The sequence below is a fragment of the Salvelinus fontinalis genome, chromosome 2 (assembly GCF_029448725.1).
Source record: "Salvelinus fontinalis isolate EN_2023a chromosome 2, ASM2944872v1, whole genome shotgun sequence".
NCBI lineage: Eukaryota > Metazoa > Chordata > Actinopteri > Salmoniformes > Salmonidae > Salvelinus > Salvelinus fontinalis.
The window spans coordinates 31255486-31275719 of NC_074666.1; the positions used below are offsets into that span (position 1 = coordinate 31255486).

Below are 20234 nucleotides of genomic sequence, written 5' to 3' on the forward strand. Positions count from 1 at the left end.
CACTGTTAGGCAGACAACAGAACCAATGGTACATTATGTTGCTGTTATGCTTCAAAGGGATTTCACCGCTCTCAAGACAAGCTTAAAGCATGCCAGTACCCCTGTGTTACACAATAAATACATACTTCTTCCTCTTATCCCAGAAGAGGCCACTTTTAAATAATGATTGTGTTTTAGAAAAAAAAACAATATTTTAGAAGAAGAAAAATTCTCTTCAACCTTTATTTTTACTGGTTGTCCAATGAAGAGAAATGTATTCGATGAGATTGAGTCCATTTCCACTGTCTTTATATAATTTATTTGTATTTTATATAGTACAAACATTTCTGGAAAAAGACTGCATTGAAATTACAACAATTCGTTGAATCCATAGCAAATTTTCAAGGAAAGTCCCTCACAAATCGAACTAAAAACGGGACCTACCTTGGTTCAATGGCACCCTTTGGCACCTGATAAAGAAGAGAGATGCTGCTCTGAAGAAATCACAAAAATCTGGCTTAGAGGTTGACCGACCAGTTTACAAGGGACTGAGAAATGAAGGGACTAAGAGTTTTAGGAAAGCCAAAGCTGATTTCTTTCTTAAAACCATCAAGGAGGCCAATGGCAAACTCACATAGAAAAACCTTGATAAACTGACTGAAAAAGGCCATGTCAAGACTGGTTACCTACAACTGAAGGTAGATAGGAGTCTCCAAGACAAAAACTGTCATCGCAACCACTTTCACTAAATGCTTAATTGATTCAGTTTTAAATTGGGCCAACAATTTACCATCAGAGACCAGACTATCAACCCTTGCAACAAATGTCACCAGGGACAAGAAAAAAGAACAAACCTGGACACTGCTCTTGCTAGTATCACTGCTCTTTATTAAGCTTTACGTATCTAGCAAGAGCAGTGTACGGGTTTCTGCTTTTTTCTCATCTTATCCAATTGTTACCATGTACCTGCAAAAAAGATAACTCAGATGTGCGAGTGCCATTTGAATTTTGAACTGGTCACGAAAATGGATCGCTCATACAGACAGTCACGGGGCATGCTATATAAAGCAGGCAGACAGGCAATCAGTTATTGTTCGATTGAACATTAAAATTAGCAAAACTAGTGACCTAAGCGACTTTGAGCACGGTATGATCGTCGGTGCCAGGTGAGCCGGACCCAGTATCTCAGAAACGGCTGCCCTCCTGGGCTTTTCACACACAACAGTGTCTAGGGTTTACAGAGAATGGTGCGACAAACAAACAACATCCAGTCAGCGACAGTCCTGTGGGCGAAAAAAGCTTGTTGACGAGAGAGGTCAAAGGAGAATGGCAAGAATGGTGCGAAGCTAACAAGCAGGTCACAAACAGGCAAATAACGGAGCAGTACATTAGTGGTAATGGAACAGCTAACAACCCACCTGAAAATGGGTAGCTTTCCCCTTCACCCCATGCAGTTTAGGTTTAGGGTCAACCAATCTCCAGAAACAGCATGTTGGTATCTCCTAGAGATGATCAAGGCCAAGCTGGATAAAAGCGGGTGTTGTAGATTCTGTTCTCCTCGACCTCAGAAAAGCCTTTGACACTGTTAACCACAATGTCCTCTTCTCCAAGCTATTTAACTTCAACATCTCATCAAGCGCTTTAAAATGGATTGAGTCTTATCTGGTAGAACAGATGCAATGTGGTCAAATAAATGGTGAACTATCATCACCAAGGGATTGCTCTATGGGAGTGCCACAGGGGTCAATCCTGGGCCCTTTGTTTTTCAGTCTCTATATTAATGACCTTCCATCTGTGTGCCAAGGTGTGGATATACAAATGTACACGGAGGATACAGTTTTTTATACCCGTGGCAAAAATGCTGATGAGGTTTCAAGCAAACTAACAGCATCATTGGAGAAAGTGTCTGAATGGCTCAAACATTCCTGTCTCACCCTCAATGTGGAAAAAACAGGAGGAGTATGTCCGGCTTACCCGGACATACTCCTCCATGGACAATAAAATGTACAGTTTAAATATCTGCCCATTATCCTAGACCCTACTTTGAACTTTAAAAAACACATTAAAAAGATGTCCATCAAAATCATATATAGTCTTTAAAATGTCCAATACATCAGGAACTCATGCTCTACAGAGGCAGCCAAAATGTATTTACATGCAATGATCTTTTCTCACCTGTCTTGTTTTATCACCAGCCAGTCTCAAGCCAATGAAACATAAATGATACCCGTTCGATCTCTATATAAAGAAGGACTGAAGATCCTGGACAGGAAATCACATTATTACCACCACTGTAAAATTCTCCACGTGTACAATCGGTTAAATGTTGACAACTTTTTTTTTTTTCAGATGTCTTTCTAGTTTATAAGATTATCAAAAATCCTGCTCCCCCACATCTGAAAGATTTTGTAATATTAAGCTCTGAACAAAACAGCAGTCACGAGGAACTCCACAAGAGTAGACCAGTGTTGCCCCTATATGCATTTAGCAGCAGCTTGTCATTTTTTTCGGGATGATAAAACGTTTTCAGTGTAAACTTGAACGAATAAAACCAGATATTAAGTATGTAGAAAAGATAATGGAGCAATATCTTTTTTTATAAGATCATATTTAAGAACTAACAATCACCAAAATAAAAACTAGACAGTCAGGGAGAATCTAAATTTCCCAAAAAGGCATGGCATGGGGCCCCCATTGATTTTGTTATAAAGTTTGAGTCACTCAGACAGCGTAGGAACAAGGCATAAGCCATGGCAAAATGTGTATAATTGAAGGAAATCTGTTTTAACCTGAAATGTTCACTCAGTCCCATGTCAAAATGTGGAGAATTTGAGGTAATTAGCTTTGAAATTGCAATTTTTCCTTCTCCATGGAGGTCAAAGCAGGATCAAGGCTGAACACATTGACTAATTCTTAATGCACTCAAGTATCAATGTGTTTTATGTACTGTGTCCTGTACTTATTGTATTATTTGTTATATTTTATGTATGAGTGATGTGAATGTATATTTAGCTATGTTTATAATATATGCCATTTAGCAGTCGCTTTTAGCCAAAGCCACTTACAGTCATGCGTGCATACACTTTAAGTATTGGTCATCCCGGGAACCTTCTATCCTGTAGTTGCAAGCACCATGTTCTAATAACTGAGCCACAGAGGATCACATATTTAGTTACGTTTAGTTAGGGACTGCGTACAAAAAAATAGCTGTGTTTAGCTAACTCTGGTGCAAACATCATATTTCACTGTTTGAAATGTATGTTTTTACTTGCACATGGTCCCTTTAAATAAACAACTACTACTACATACTTAAACCTAATTAAATTGTGCATTAATCCAATCTATCTGTAATGCCATAATGAGCAGTGAGATGATGTATCATGAGGGAATGTGAGTGTTTTTGTGGTTGTAACCAGCTGTAACTCCATATGAACCTGACTTGGACATCTTAATCCAGTTCAACTAACAGATGTGTGAAGTGGAAGCAGTGTGTGGGGTCTCACGTCTCAGCCTTATGAGGATATTATGTTTGAAGATGTCAGGTACTCTGAAATCCGCTCCCCATGACAATTATATCTCTTTCCAGGGAGAGGGAATGAACTGGTTCCACTGAATAATGAACTAGTTTCTCATGGCTGCCTCTTCTCTTGGTTTTTTGTGTCAACATGTTTAACTGTTTCGTAACACTCATGTCTTGTACGTTTCTGTGCTGTCATGTGCTCCCTAAAAGTAGTGTGATAGAAACATGTAAAAGGAACAGTTCAATTCCCCAGGTCCATGCGCTGATATGGTTATTCATCAGATACAGCCGAAAAGCAGAGAGACATTTTATGACGCATTTGCTGTGCGTTGTTCTTAATCCACCCGGAGGCTAGTTGTCATCGCTAGTCCAATCTTATCATAAAGTCACAAAAGACCAAAGTTATTATCAGGCTGTAAAAAGTCCCTGAATGCAAACAAAACATGACATACTATACAAATACACAGAGGGTGCTTTCGCTTTGTAATACCCATGTTAGAGACGTGAAATAGTACTGTAACAAAACTGCATGTTAGAAAAACTGTTTTTCTGTTTATATTATTGAAAACAGGCATTATGCAGGCCTCAGGCACCAATGTGAGATGTTGGTTGGGATACATCTCTCAGCAGAATATGTAAATAACATGAAGTTGCACCAATGGTCTGCCTGTGTTTCTACTCGTATCCTCATACCACATCTGAGGTGGATTATGCCTAATCTCAGGCCTACTGTTGTATTTATGCAGCCCACAAGTAAAACAATCAGCCTGAGCGAGCAGCAAACAACCCTTCCGGCTACTGTGGTTCTGTATGACAGAATTATCCTTTAATATTCCAGCATGGAGGAACAGCAACACAGCTAACCCCCAATCCACACACGCTTTGCATATTGCAGAAACAACAGGACCAGACTGTTTATGAAGAGCAGGGGAAGGAGAGGAGAACATGCTGGATACAGGTGCCATGTTCTTTACAGTCATTGCTTTTTGAAATGCTGCTAGATCTGCACCAAAGCCCTTGATTGTAGAGTTGGAAGAAATCCCAAGAGAGATCACAAGATAAATGTTGCAGTCTGATGATTTACAATGTGTTGTACATTGCCTCTTGTGAGGAAAGGGTTAAGGGATTCAATAATTGTGCATGTGAAGCAGCACTGTAGTAACACAACCACTGACACTCGTTCAGACGCGTGAAATATTGCAATTGCAATGGGAGGAATTCCATCATGACTCCAGAGGGCTGTGCATCAGCACCATGAAACCCAGTATGAAAAGTCAACTTGGAATGTTGCCTGCTACTCACAGGATCAAATACTTTCCTTAATCTCCTTAAAATCCACCAACACACTCCTCTACAATAGACATTATGAAACGCATATCATGCCACTGTACTGTATGTCAAATATGATATGACACAAGTGTCAGTTTGGACAACTCATTTCAAAAGGATGCATATTCTAAAAATGTACTAAAATATTTAATAAACTAACAAACTGCCATGGGTGTTATGAATGAACATGAGCTGATTCTAGTAAGATTACATTTTCATCAAGCATATGATCACATTTTTATCCTTTGTGGTTTCAAAATTCATCATCATTTAATTTGTATTTGAGGCCATAACGTGATTGTCAAATTCCTGACCTGTTTTCCTTTGTCTTGTATTTATTTAGTTGGTCAGGGTGTGAGTTGGGTGGGTTTGTCTATGTGTGATTTTCTATGTTGGGATTTTTGTATTCAGCCTGGTATGATTCTCAATCAGAGGCAGCTGTCAATCGTTGTCCCTGATTGAGAATCATACTTAGGCAGCCTGGGTTTCACGTGTGTTTTGTGGGTGTTTGTTTCCGTGTTTGTGTTTTCACCACACGGTACTGTATAGGTTTCTGCACTTCGTTTATTTGTTTTGTAATTCAGTGTTCAAGTTTCGTTATAATAAATCATCATGAACACTAACCACTCTGCGTATTGGTCCGATCCGTCTCGCCTCTCCTCGTCCGAGGAGGAGGAAGAATATGAAAGCCGTTACAGTGATGCTCTTCATGTATCAGGTAATTGCTTCTACAAACCCAGTACAAATGCCAAGTGGAATTAAGAACGAGGTACATGTGAGTCCTTGAAAGCTATAAAAACAGCACCGCTAAATTATTCACTGGCCCAATGGTGTTTCGCTTATTTTTCATTAGGCTACTCAATGTGAAGCACATAGCTTGTTGTGCTAAAATAATCTCAGATAATAGTGAATCACAGCACAGCGCAACCTCCAGAGCTTTATTGTGTGCTGCTGTAGCTAGCTTTCTGTGGGCCTGTGATAAAGTGTGTTGTGTAAGAGTGAAAAATCTTTCAGCGGCGAAGGGGGCCATTGTGACCTGTCAGTAGAGATCCCTTTCGCTTGGTTGCCACGCTGACATTCATGCACATTCTGAAGCACAGGATGAAAGGGGCACTGCACAACCCAATGACTCGCCCTCAGGATCACCCAACACTGATGCCATTTTACAACCTCACCATTTCCACCATGTGTACGGTGGGCAGAACAGAGCATGTGTTAGAACTGGGTGTACAGGACTGAAGGGTTAAGCACAAAAGGAAATAGAACACTACTGTGTCTTGTATCTGTATGGGGCTACGTCTTTCATTTTGAGATGGGCAAGGTGACATTCTTTCATAAGTATATGTTATGGTCTCTGTTTATCAATCACCGTGATTCAATGCATTGATGCCAAAATCCATCATCTGCCACTTCGGTTTCTATATGGGCTTAATCCACCACATGCTGAGGAGGATATGTTTGTCTAGTGTGAGATGTGTCCTCCTTCTGTGGTCCAAACTGGGGATGTTAAAACTTGTCACGATTATCAGCCACTAACTTTGTAGTGCTCCAAATGCTTAATCCCCCGATGCAGACATCCTATGCAACTTTTATCTGTCTTAAAGACTGACAAAGGAATTGATGGAGGACACTCAGATAAATTCCTATATACTGTTCTTGTGAACAACATCATTGTAATTATGCAAATTGTCACATCTACCCCCGCTCCCCCTCTCTGGCGCTCATTGTTGCCAGTTTACTTATTATTACGCACACCTGTCACCATCATTACGCGCACCTGCGCCTCATGAGACTCACCTGGACTCCATCACTTCTATTATTACCTCCCCTATATCTGTCACTCCCTTTGGTTCTGTCCCCAGGCAGTATTAGTTATGTTTCTCATGTCCAGACACTACTCTTGTTTTGTATTGTTCTATTTATTATTAAATTCACCCCCTGTACTTGCTTCCTGACTCCCAGCGTCTGTGTTACACAAATCCCTGTCATTAATGGTGCTTGATCTACCTCTGGTGTGGGTGTGGTTGGGTGTATGTATTGGTAGCCAGCATCAATATTTCCTTTCTCCAACAAACCCTAGGCGTAGATGACGGAGTACTGCAACTTATGGTTACTGATAAACACAGAGTCTAATGTCAAGGAGAGGTCAATGGACTCACTAATGAACAGGAAATGTTGTTTTAGCAAAACAAAGGGGAGAAAATATTACATAACACAATATTTATGCTGCAGTCTCGAAGTGAAGGTCACATCAAAAGCATACAGTATCAAATCAAATACATTTTATTTGTCACTTGAGCCGAATACGACAGGTGTAGTCTTTATGGTGAAATGTTTACTTAACAGCCCTTTCCCAACAATACAGAGTTAAAAAGTAAAAAATATTAGCAAATAAGAAAAAAAAGGAAATAGTAAAACAATGAAATAACAATAACGAGACTATATACAACGATTACCAGTACCGAGTTAATGTGCCGGGGTACGAGGTAGAGTTAATTTGTACATGTAGATAGGGATAAAAGTGACTAGGCAATCAGGATAGATACTAAACAGAGTAGCAGCAGCGTATGTGAAGAATGTGAAAGTGTTTCTATGTGTGAGTGTGTGACGTCAGTGTGTGTGTGTGTGTGTGTGTGTGTGTGTGTGTGTGTGTGTGTGTGTGTGTGTGTGTGTGTGTGTGTGTGTGTGTGTGTGTGTGTGTGTGTGTGTGTGTGTGTGTGTGTGTGTGTGTGTGTGTGTGTGTGTGTATGTACTGTATTTATGTCTTGGAGTGTCAGTGTAGTATGTGTGAGTGTGTAGGTAGAGTCCAGTGAGTATGCATAGAGCCAGTGCAAGAATGTCAGTGCAAAAAATACATCAAAAAGAGAGTCAATGCAAATAGTCTGGGTAACCATTTGATTAACTGTTCGAGTAGAAGCTGTTAAAGAGCCCTTTGGTCCCAGACTTGGCTCTCTGGTACCGCTTGCCGTGCGGTAGCAGAGAGACCAGTCTATGACATGAGTGGCTAGATTCTTTGACAATTTTTAGGGCCTTCCTCTGACTCCGCCTGGTATAGAGGTCCTGGATGGCAGGGAGCTCGGCCCCAGTGATGTACTGGGCCATATGCACTACCCTCTGTAGCGTCGCATGCCAAGCAGTTGCCATACCAAGCGGTAATGTAGCCAGTCAAGATGCTCTCAATGGTGCAGCTGAATAACATTTTGAGGATCAGAGGGCCCATGCCAAGTCTTTTCACCCTTGTGAGGGGAAAGAAGTGTTGTCGTGCCCTCTTCACAACTGTGTCGGTGTGTTTGGACCATGATAGGTCGTTAGTGATGTGGACACAGAGGGAACTTGGAGCTCTCGACCCATTCCATTACACCCTCGTCCATGTGAATGGGGGTGTGCTCGGCCCTCTGTATTCTGTAATCCACAATCAGCTCCTTTGTCTTGATGACGTTGAGGGAGAGGTTGTTGTCCTGGCACCACACTGCCAAGTCTCTGACCTCCTCCCTGTAGGCTGTCTCATCACAGTCGGTGATCAGGCCTACCACAGTCATGTAGTCTGCAAACTTAATGATGGCGTTGGAGTCGTGTGCGGCCACACAGTCGTGGGTGAACAAGGAGTACAGGAGGGGACCAAGCACGAACACCTGAGGGGCCTTCGTGTTGAGCGTCAGCGTGGCGGATGTGTTGTTGCCTACCCGCAGAGAGAGGTGTTTAATCCCAGGGTCCTTAGCTTAGTGATGAGCTTGGAGGGCACTATGGTGTTGAACGCTGAGCTGTAGTCAATGAACAGCATTCTCACGTAGTTGTTCCTTTTGTCCATGTGGGAAACGGCAGCGTGGAATACAATAGAAATTGTGTCATCTGTGGATCTGTTGGGACGGTATGCGAATTGGAGTGGTTCCAGGGTGTCTGGGATGATGGTGTTGATGAGCTTGGAGGGCATGACCAGCCTTTCAAAGCATTTCATGGCTACAGATGTGAGTGCTATGGGGCGATAGTCATTTAGACAGGTTACCCTGGTGTTCTTGGGCACATGGACTATGGTGATCTGCTTGAAACATGTAGGTCAGGGGTGTCAAACTCATTCCACGGAGGGCCTAGTGTCTGCAGGTTTTTGGTTTTTCCTTTCAATAAAGCCCTAGACAACCAGGTGTGGGGAGTTCCTAACTAATTAGTGATGTTAATTCATCAATCAAGTACAAGGGAGGAGCGAAAACCCGCAGACACTCGGCCCCTCCGTGGTATGAGTTTGACACCTGTGATGTAGGTATTACAGACTGGGTCATGGAGAGGTTGAAAATGGCATTGAAGACACTTGCCAGCTGGTCAGCACACATTCTGAATATGCGTCCTGGTAATCCGTCTGGCCCTGCGGCCATGTGAACGTTAACCTGTTTAAAGGTCTTACTCACATCGGCTATGGAGAGTGCAATGACACAGTCATCCGGAACAGCTGGTGCTCTCATGCATGGTTCAATGTTGCTTGCCTCGAAACGAGCATACAAGCTATTTAGCTTGTCTGGTAGGCTCGCATCACTGGACAGCTCGGGATGGGTTTCCCTTTGTAATCCGTGATAGTTTGCAAGCCTTGCCACATCCGACGAGTGTCAGAGCTGGTGTAGGAGGATTCGATCTTGGTCCTGTATTGAAGCTTTGCCTGTTTGATGGTTCGTCTGAGGGTGTAGCGGGATTTCTTATAAAAGTCTGGATTAGTGTCCCGCTCCTTGAAAGCGGCAGCTCTAGCCTTTAGCTCAGTGCGGATGTTGCCTGTATTTTCCATGTCCTTGTTCAGCCACGACTCAGATCACATTGATGATTGTCTCGAACGGAGCTCGTTCAGTTTATTCTCCAGTGATTGCACGTTCGCCAATAGAACAGAAGGTAGAGGAGGTTTATCCACTCTCCGACGTGCTTCTACACCTGCATTAATTGCTGTTTGGGGTTTTAGGCTGGGTTTCTGAACAGCACTTTGTGACATCAGCTGATGTAAAGAAGGGCTTTATAAATAAATTTGATTGATTGATAGTCTTGACGACCTCTATAGCGCCGTCTCCTCCTTCTCTGAGTGTCCAGTATATGGGCCTGGTCCGGGATAATCAATATGTCCTTCACCTCCGTCTCACTGAAGTAGTCCTCATCCCTATCGAGGTTAGTGATAGCTGTTTTGATGTACAGAAGCTTTTTGGTCATAGGAAACAAAGGCGGAAACATTATGTACAAAACCAGTTAAGATCTGCATAAGAAATACACAAAATAGCACAATTGGCCAGGAGCCCGTAAAACAGCTGCTATTCCCTCCAGCGCCATGTTTTTACCATGTGTCCTTGGTAAAGTTTGAACAAACTGTGGACACCAATTTGGATTGGCTTGCAAGGCATTCAATGAAGGACTCAAAATCATTAAAATATGCTCACCGTTGTCAAATAAACACCTTAGGGTATACATATAGTATGTCTTGACTGGTGTTTGCTCATACACAATTGTGCTATAGAGAAATCCGTGTTCCACATGAGGATTTTCAGTCCGAACAGATTCTTTAGTATTTTTTAAGCTCCTGTATTTTTTTAAGCTATCAAATGATAACCCCATGACAAAATTTGAGATGAATGCTTGCCAACCTGAGGCAAGGCATCCAAACTAACAAAGCTCTGGCTTTAGTGGCTGGAAATTCAGACATTTTTGTCAGTACATCATAACAAAAAGGACACATTTTGGGAAAGTTTCTCAATCTGTCCGAGTGATCCCCAAATTCAGAGGGTACTCTTTCAACTTTCAAATGAAACAGAGGTAAAAAAAGAGGCATACTGTCACATTACTCTCCACTAGATACCCCTGTGCCTCAAGGGAATTGTCATTTATCCATCTATCTGGGTCCATTCTATCTGGGTCAAGGACTGTCACTGTGAACTGGTCCAGACCATTGAAAATCATCTCTATTTTTACATCTCAAAACTCAATCATTCCACAAGGACAAATTCTTGACCATTACTAATTCAAGCATGCTCTATTTATTTGTTTGCTCAAAATATCATTACAGTTGTTTCTCACTGAGCAGATTGAGAGTCAATGTGCATGGTATACTGTGTAAGGAAGGATCTATCAATATAAATAATTACATCTTACAGTAGGTTCCACCACTCTGACCTGGTTCTGATTAAATGAATGAATTATATATTCTAACATTATTATCTGCGGTCTGTAAATACACTTCCTACTCTGCCACCAAATCAGATCCTAAATGAGTCTGGTTCCAGGTGAGAGAGCCAGACATTCTACGGAGGCTGCTATTCTCTGGGGTCAACCTATTTGACTACACTGGTCCCCAGTGCTGGTCCATCATTCATGAGGTTGTCTGCAAAAATGAGCAGCACTCAGAGTAGCAATGGGACTTAAATCCCCTATCTGGGAAACCCATGCTCTCACAGAGCTGGGAGAATAATTGACATTAGATTGAAGACATCCAATTTTCCTCCAAACCATTATATTGGATAAAACGGCACAGCGGGTGCTATGCTCTCTCAGCCATATTGTAAAAGGAATTTGAATGCAGTTGACCCATCGTGACTCCTGGTATGTCTGATCTATATCTTATATAGGCCATGCTGTTGCAGGGAATGAGTGTTTCCATGGGCTCCTGTTTTTTCTGGGCCAAAACAGCAATTGCTGCAATGGGAGATCCAAGCGATAGATAAATAATCAAACTAGAATAACTCTTGAGAGGAGACATAAGATCGTCTCTGGTCGAGAGTATACCAAGGCTGGAGGTAAGATGTTTTAAATAGAATAACAAGACCACCAAACTGCTGTTTAAAAAACATTCTATATTTCAAAAGACAAATATGTCTTTGACAGCAACCTCCACGCTCAGGTTCACTCTAAGTGTGTCTTTTGATATTGGTATTAAATATGCAGTTTGTTGAATTTGCCCTCCAGTGAACAGAATGGATTAAGCTGTATCTCATTACCATCTATTCTCCACTAGATGTAGACTGCAGATTGGCCACCATCCTCTATGAACCAAGAGGAAATATCACACAGACCCAGGCAGTAAAGAATTATAAACAAAAGACACATTCCTCTGAATGAACAAAAGGTACAGAACATTCCTTCTTCCTCCCAATGGGTTGTAGTGTTAACAGCACCAGAGATCTTTTCTATCAGTATATCAGTTGGCATCCCCACTATTCTCTCTCTCATCCCCAATCTCTCAACCCTTATAAACCTCTAAATAACTCCACATGTAGCTAGTATTTTGTCCCTCTCACAGGTACCCAGGGCAGTTAAAGAGGAGGAGATGGCGTTGTACTGGCATTGTGTGGTCCCTGTGCTGCTAAACCGCAATGCTGCCTCTATAAAACTGAAGCCAGGTGGAGTTCAAACATGACCCTTGAGCTATGTTATTGTCCTTGAGCTATGCCCATGGCCATGCTCAGCTAGTGACAAACACCTCCATATGGCCATGGAGATACAGTGCATTCGGAAAGTATTCAGTTCCCTTGACTTTTTCTAAATTTTGTTTAGTTGCCTTACTCTAAAATGGATGACAAAAAAATTCCTCATCATTCCACACATAATACTCCATAATGACAAAGCAAAAACAGGTTTTTCGATTTTTTTTAAATTTATAACATTTAAAAAACTGAAATACCTTATTTACATAAGTATTCAGACCCTTTGCTATGAGACACGAAATTGAGCTCAGTTGCATTCTGTTTCCATTGATCATCCTTCAGATGTTTCTACAACTTTATTGGAGTCCATCTGTGGAAAATGCAATTGATTGGACATGATTTAGAAAGGCATACCTGTCTATATAAGGTCCCACCATTGACAGTGCATGTCAGAGCAAAAACCAAGCCATGGAATTGTCTGTAGAGCTCTGAGACAGGATCGGGTCGAGGCACAGAAATGGGTAAGGGTACCAAAACATTTCTGTAACATTGAAGGTCACCAAGAACACCGCGGATTCCATCATTCTTCAATGGAAGAAGTTTGGAACCACCAAGACTCTTCCTAGAGCTGGCCACCCAGCCAAACTGAGCAATCGGGGAGAAGGGACTTGGTCAGGGAGGTGACCAAGAACCCGATGGTCACTCTGACAGCTCCAGAGTTCCTCTGTGGAGATGGGAGAAACTTCCAGAAGGACAACCATCTCTGTAGCACTCCACCAATCAGGCCTTTATGGTAGAGTGGCAAGATGGAAGCCACTCCTCAGTAAAATGCACATGACAGCCTGCGTGGAGTTTGCCAAAAGTTACCTAAAGGACCATGAAAACAAGATTCCCTGGTCTGATGAAACCAAGATTGAACTCTTTGGCCTGAATGCCAAGCATAATTTCTGGAGGAAATGACTAGTCAGGATCGAGGGAAAGATGAACGGAGCAAAGTACAGAGAGATCCTTGATGAAAACATGCTCCAGAGCTCTCAGGACCTCAGTCTGGGGCAAAGGTTCACCTTCCAACAGGACAACTACCCTAAGCACACAGCAAAGAAAATGCAGGAGTGGCTTCAGGACAAGTCTCAATGTCCTTGAGTGGCCCAGCCAGAGCCTGGACTTGAACCAGATCGAGACCTGAAAATAGCTGTGCAGCAACGCTTCCCATCCGACCTGACAAAGCTTGAGAGGATCTGCAGAGAAGAATGGCAGAATTCCAGAAATACAGGTTTTCCAAGCTTGTAGCCTCATACCCAAGAAGATTCAAGGCTGTAATCACTGCCAAAGGTGCTTCAACAAAGTACTGAGTAATGGGTCTGAATACTCATGTAACTGTGATATTTAATACTTTTTTTTTTAATCTAAAAACCTGTTTTTGCTTTGTCATTATTGGTTATTGGTTGTAGATTGATGTATAAAAAACAATTGTATCAATTTTAGAATAAGTCTGTAACGTAAAAAAAATATGGAAAAAGTAAAGGGGTCTGAATACTTTCTGAATGCACTGTACGTGCTTTACAGATCAGAGAAAGGTGTGCTCAAAGAATGTCATTGCATGCCTTTGATTTTAGCTGAAAAAATGACTCAATTAATGTTTTTTCTGAGTGGATGAGTACCATAGATACTCCATTGGAATTGTCTATTTCAGAATTGTCCAATGTCAGACCTAAGGGTGGTTTAGCAGCAGTGCTCTAATCCCAGAGGATGTCACACTGTGTCTGCGCTCCGTCCAACACCCCCTCTGACTGCTAATCAAATCACTGATGTTGTTTCAGCCATTAATCATCAGTCTGTAATGTTATTGATAACACCTAGAGCAGATGACAATCAGATGGTACTGCTGGTATTGGTGCTTCAGTGGGACTGCTCAGTGCTGTATGTCCTCTATGATAGCGCTTTAAGGTGCTTTAAAAGTACTGTGCTGGTTGAGTCATATGCAGGGCAGGGAGAGATTAGGAGCTGCTTTCCGACACTATATAAATAATATACTGCTATAATAACATGATCAAATAGAAGTGTAACTCAGAAGAAATTGTGGTGCAGGAAAACCCTGCAGCTTTTACTTTAGATATTGGGTATAGAGTAAGTTCTAAAAGATGCATGATGTGGCTTTTTACTGTGTTTATAGTATATATTCACAGAGCAGCTTGGGACTATTCCTCCTTTTAGTGCCAGATGCACTGTCAGCCATGAGCCTGTAAAGTGTTTGTACATTATATCAAGACAATAGCTTTGGTTTGTCTCTACTTATTTCAATCTAACTGACAAAGTGGTGTGATTATAATAAAAACATGCTTATGTAAATGTATGGTGGCTACTAACCCAGTTCCACTAGTGCTAGCCTAGAATTCCACATAGACTTGCCACTTTCCAGATAGACTTGATTCATGTCCACTGTCCACCCTCACTACAGCACATCTAAACTTCCATCCCACTGTGACTCAGTGTCTCGCTCTCCCTCCTCCCTGCCCTGACCTCAGCCTTAAAGTGGAATTGACAGCGTTTGAACTACTTTGTATTTTAAAAAATTATCAAATTCCCAGTTTATGCTTCAAAACCAACTTCATAAGAGGTTTTAAAAAAATATTATATTCGACTCAAAATTCCATGACATACAGTAAGGCATTGTTGGCAGAATACATGAATGCAGTTCAATGTATGATTAATATAATTCATCAATACATTTCTTGGTAGTCTCCAAAATATTGCTATCAGGATTTAAATCCCAGGTACATTGTTTGCTGCCTCCATTCAGGATGCACTGTTTCAGTTTCAATGACTCAACATTTTGAACAAAAACAGACAACAGTAACTAAGGCTGGGAATGCCAATACAATCAAACTAGCTAGGGCAATGATCACAAGTCAGTCATAACATGGCTAATAGGCTAGCGCACATATGTCAAACACAAGGCCCGTGGGCCGAACAGGACACACAAGTGAGTATAAATTAGTCAACAGTTTTACAGCCTGATCAAATTAAATCAAATCTTATTGGTCACATACACATATTTATCAGATGTTATTGCGGGTATAGTGAAGGCTTGTGTTCCTAGCTCCAACAGTGCAGTAGTATCTAACAATTCACAACAATACACACAAATCTGTCGCGCCTTCTTCACCACACTGTCTGTGTGGGTGGACCATTTCAGATTGTCAGTGATGTGTACGCCGAGGAACTTGAAGCTTTCCACCTTCTCCACTGCGGTCCCGTAGATGTGAATAGTGGTGTGCTCTCTCTGTTGTCTCGATCAGCTCCTTCGTTTTGTTGACGGTGAGGGAGAGGTTATTTTCCTGGTACCACTCCGCCATGGCCCTCAGCTCCTCCCTGTAGGCTGTCTCATCTGAAAACTTGATGATTGAGTTGGAGGTGTGCGCGGCCATGCAGTCATGGGTGAGCAGGGAGTACATGAGGGGGCTGAGCACACACCCTTGTCAAATCAAATAACATTTTATTGGTCACATACACATATTTAGCAGATGTTATTGCGGGTGTAACGAAATGCTTGTGTTTCTAGTTTCAACAGTGCAGTAGTATCTAACAATTCACAACAATACACACAAATCTAAAAGTTGACGAATGGAATTAAGAAGTATCTAAATATTAGGACGAGCAATGTCGGAGTGGCATTGACTAAAGTACAGTAGTATTTGGGCCACTGTGTTGAGGAACAGCGAAGTGAAGGTGTTGTTTCCTACCCTCACCACCTGAGGGTGGCCCGTCAGGAAGTCCAGGACCCAGTTGAACAGGGCAAGGTTCAGACCCAAGCTTAATGATGAGCTTGGAGGGTACTATGGTGTTGAAGGCTGAGCTATAGTCAATGAACAGCATTCTTACATAGGTATTCCTCTTGTCCAGATGGGATAAAGCAGTGTGCAGTGTGATGGCGATTGCATCATCTGTGGATCTATTGGGGCGCTATGCTTTGAATTGAATATGTCCATAAACACTTCAGCCAGCTGGTTTGCGCATGCTCTGAGGACACGGCTAGGAATATCGTCTGGGCCTTCAGCCTTGCGAGGGTTAACACGCTTAAATGTCTTACTCACGTCGGCCATGGAGAATGAGAGCCCACAGTTCTTGGGAGCGGACCACGTCGGTGGCACTGTGTTACCCTCAAAGCGGGCAAAGAAGGTGTTTAGCTTGTCCGGGAGCAAGACGTTGATGTCTGCGATGTGGCTGGTTTTCCCTTTGTAATCCGTGATGGTCTGTAGACCCGGCCACATATGTTTTGTGTCTGAGCCGTTGAATTGCGACTCCACTTTGTCTCTGTACTTACATTTTAATGTTTGATTGACTTACGGAGGGAATAATTACACTGTTTGTATTCAACATATTCCCAGTCACCTTGCTGTGGTTAATTGCGGTGATTCGCACTTTCAGTTTTGTGTGAATGCTGCCATCTCTCCGCAGTTTCTGGTTTGGGTAGGTTTTAATAGTGACAGTGGGAACAACATCCCCTATACACTTCCTGATGAACTCAGTCACCGTGTCCATGTATATGTCAATGTTATTCTCAGAGGTAACCCGTAACATATCGCATGCCATGTGATCAAAACAATCTTGATACATAAATTCTGATTGGTCTGACCAGTGTTGAATAGACCTTAGCCCGTGTACTTCCTGTTTGAGTTTCTGCCTATAGGAAGCGAGGAGCAGAATGGAGTCGTGATCTGATTTGCCGAAGGGAGAGCGGGGGAGAGCCTTGTAGCCATCCCGGAAGGGAGAGTAACAATGTTTCAGAGTTTTTGTAGCGCGAGTACTACAGGCAATGTGTTGATAGAATTTTGGTAGCGTTTTCCTCAAATTTGCTTTGTTAAACTCCCCAGCTAGAATAAATGCGGCATCAGAATATGTGGTTTCCAGTTTGCACAAAGTCCAGTGTAGTTCCTTGAGGGCTGTTGTAGTATCGGCTTGAGGGGGAATGTACACGGCTGTGACTATAACCGATGAGAATTCTCTTGGGAGGTAAAACAGTCAACATTTGATTGTGAGATATTCTAGGTTGGGTGAACAAAGGGACTTGAGTTCCTGTACGTTATCACAATCACACCATGAGTAGTTAATCATGAAACATACACTACTGCCTTTCTTCTTCCCGGAGAGTTCTTTATTCCTGTCTGTGTGATGTACTGAGAACCCAGCTGGCTGTATGGACAGATACACTATATCCGGATAGAGAGATGATTCTGTGAAACAGAGTATGTTAAAGTCCCTTAAGTCTCTATTGAAGGAGATCCTCACCCTGAGGTCGTCTACTTTATTGTCCAGGGACTGAACATTAGCGAGTAAAATACTCGGAAGTGGTGGATGCTGTACCCTTTTCCTGAGTCGCACTAGAAGTCCACTCTGAATACCTCTTCTCCGCCGGCGGCATCTTGGAGTAGCCTCTGGGATAAGTAAAATTGCCCTGAGGGGTACGAACAAAGGATCCAATTCAGGAAAGTCGTATTTCTGGTTGTAATGCTGGTGAGTTACCGCCACTCTGATATCCAAAAGTTATTTGCGGCTGTATGTAATAACACAAAAAAAAACATTTTAGGCTAATAATGTAAGAAATAACACACAAAAAAACGAAATACAACAAAGTTGCTTAGGAGCTAGAAGCAGAGCTGCCATGTCTGTCGGTGCCATGTTTTACTGCTTGTATCAGTGAATTCAACTTCAATTGCGCTGCCTTCGTGTGTCTTGTTTACAGCGCGCAGCAGAGGGAAAGTGTACAGACAGACACATGCTATAGTCCTAGCTAGGCTACTAAAATGTTGCAGTCTGGCTTCATTTTTTAAAGCTTGACAATGAATAACCAAAAAACAAAACACTATGCTAAGGAGAAACATTAGGTCTATTACAGAAACATTTGAGCAGTAGTCTAGGCGGGCAACTCAACTACAATACATTTTGAGTGCACCATTCAGCAATGCTGCATTCAACAGCACCTGTGATCCATGCAGTGCAACTAAAATTTAAAATAAGCAGGCTACTATTCCCCATCGTTTATCAGTGCAATTTTGACGTTCCCTCGTTAGATTTTAGCTTATCTCACACTGGCTAGCATTACATGTTGTGCATAGGCAACTAAGGGAGAGAACCTACCTTTTCAAGGCTGTTTGATCTATAGGAATGTGAAGTTCCCAAATGTAAGAGAACTCCCGTGGTATTTACATATTTGCAGAAATCCATTCAGGTGTATTTTGTAGCTTTGGCAAATACAATCTAAAATAGGCCTAGTGTAGCTCTGATTGGCTATGGCACACCAGTCTGGGTAGACTCTGGTCCTGGACAAGACAGATGTTTTTATTAGGTTTTATTTACTGCAATATCTATTAATTGTCCAAACGCATGGCTGATTTCTCACTCTATTGCTATAGAATTTTCACAAATGCCTTACTATACGTCATTCCCAAACACTCTATGAATTTATGAAGGCGTGAAAATGACCATATATAAGTGCTCGCTTGTCCGAAAAAAAGCTGTCATATTCTTCCTCGGGTGAATATGAACAGATTTGAATAAGATTCATGTAATGAATAATAAGGGAGAAAAAGGTGTAGTTGCAAACTGTAGTCTGTCTTTTTTATGGCGGTTTTGGAGCAGTGGCTTCTTCCTTGCTGAGCGTCCTTTCAGGTTGTCGATATAGGACTCGTTTTTACTGTGGATATAGGTACTTTTGTACCTGTTTCCTCCAGCATCTTCACAAGGTCCTTTGCTGTTGTTCTGGGATTGATTTGCACTTTTTGCACCAGAGTATGTTCATCTCTAGGAGACAGAACGCATCTCCTTCCTGAGCTGTATGACGGCTGCGTGGTCCCATGGTGTTTATACTTGCGTACTATTGTTTGTACAGATGAACGTGGTACCTTTAGCCGTTTGGAAATTGCTCCCAAGGATGAACCAGACTTGTGGAGGTCTATAATTTTTTTTCCGAGGTCTTGGCTGATTTCTTTTGATTTTCCCATGATGTCAAGCAAAGAGGCACTGAGTTTGAAGGTAGGCCTTGAAATACATCCACAGGTACACCTCCAACAGACTCAAATTATGTAAATTAGCCTATCAGAAGCTTCTAAAGCCATGACATAATTTTATGGAATTTTCCAAGCTGTTTAAAGGCACAGTCAACTTAGTGTATGTAAACTGCTGACCCACTGGAATTGTGATACAGTGAAATATAAGTGAAATAATCTGTCTGTAAATAATTGTTGGAAAAATGACTTGTGTCATGTACAAAGTAGACGACCTAACCGACTTGCCAAAATTATAGTTTGTTAACAAGAAATTTGTGGAGTAGTTGAATAACGCATTTTAATGACTCCAACCTAAGAGTATGTAAACTTCCGACTTCAACTGTATATGTTTATCTGTGTACATTTGTCTGTAAGTTGGTGTTGTACAGTACAGCAATATGGGTCAAACTCTCTGGGGCTCATATTTTTCTGAGAGAACTGTAGCCTACACTCTGAGATAATAAAAAGCTCTAGTGAAATTAATTCTGTTCTGTCACATATCAGGAGATGTTGAGAGAATGATATGGGCAGTGAGAGCTGATCTCTTCACACCAACATAGTGTAGCACAACACACTACACCAAACACTGCTGTCTTGTCCTGTGGCCTTCAGCCTGTTGATCTTCTCAGCCAATAACACAGTAATGGCCGATGGGGATTTGTGACTATCATTACATCCTGACCCAACCAGGGTAACGGACTTTATTCTAATCACAGCCCCTGTCTGACTCCACTTCTAACAAATGGCTCCTAATCGAGAAGTCTTTACACATGTTATGACTCTTTTTTATGTTTTATCTATACGTACATCGCCTGACTCGATCATGTGATTCAAAGACATTGATTTAACCCTTTGTAGATGGATGTGCCTTTTTTAAGATACACAGTCTCCACAGACAACCACAAATCCCAAAAAGTGCCATTTACAAAATAATATCTAACATCAAGAAATTATAGCACCCTCTATACACACTAAAAACAT

The 20234-nt window shown here is 41.8% G+C and overlaps 1 protein-coding gene across 7 annotated transcripts in view; it reads right to left on the reverse strand.

Annotated features, from left to right (window-relative positions):
• Positions 1-20234, reverse strand: part of LOC129816556 (glutamate receptor 3-like) — a 114652-nt gene that overhangs the window by 86146 nt on the left and 8272 nt on the right. The gene's annotated exons all lie outside the window — the stretch shown is intronic.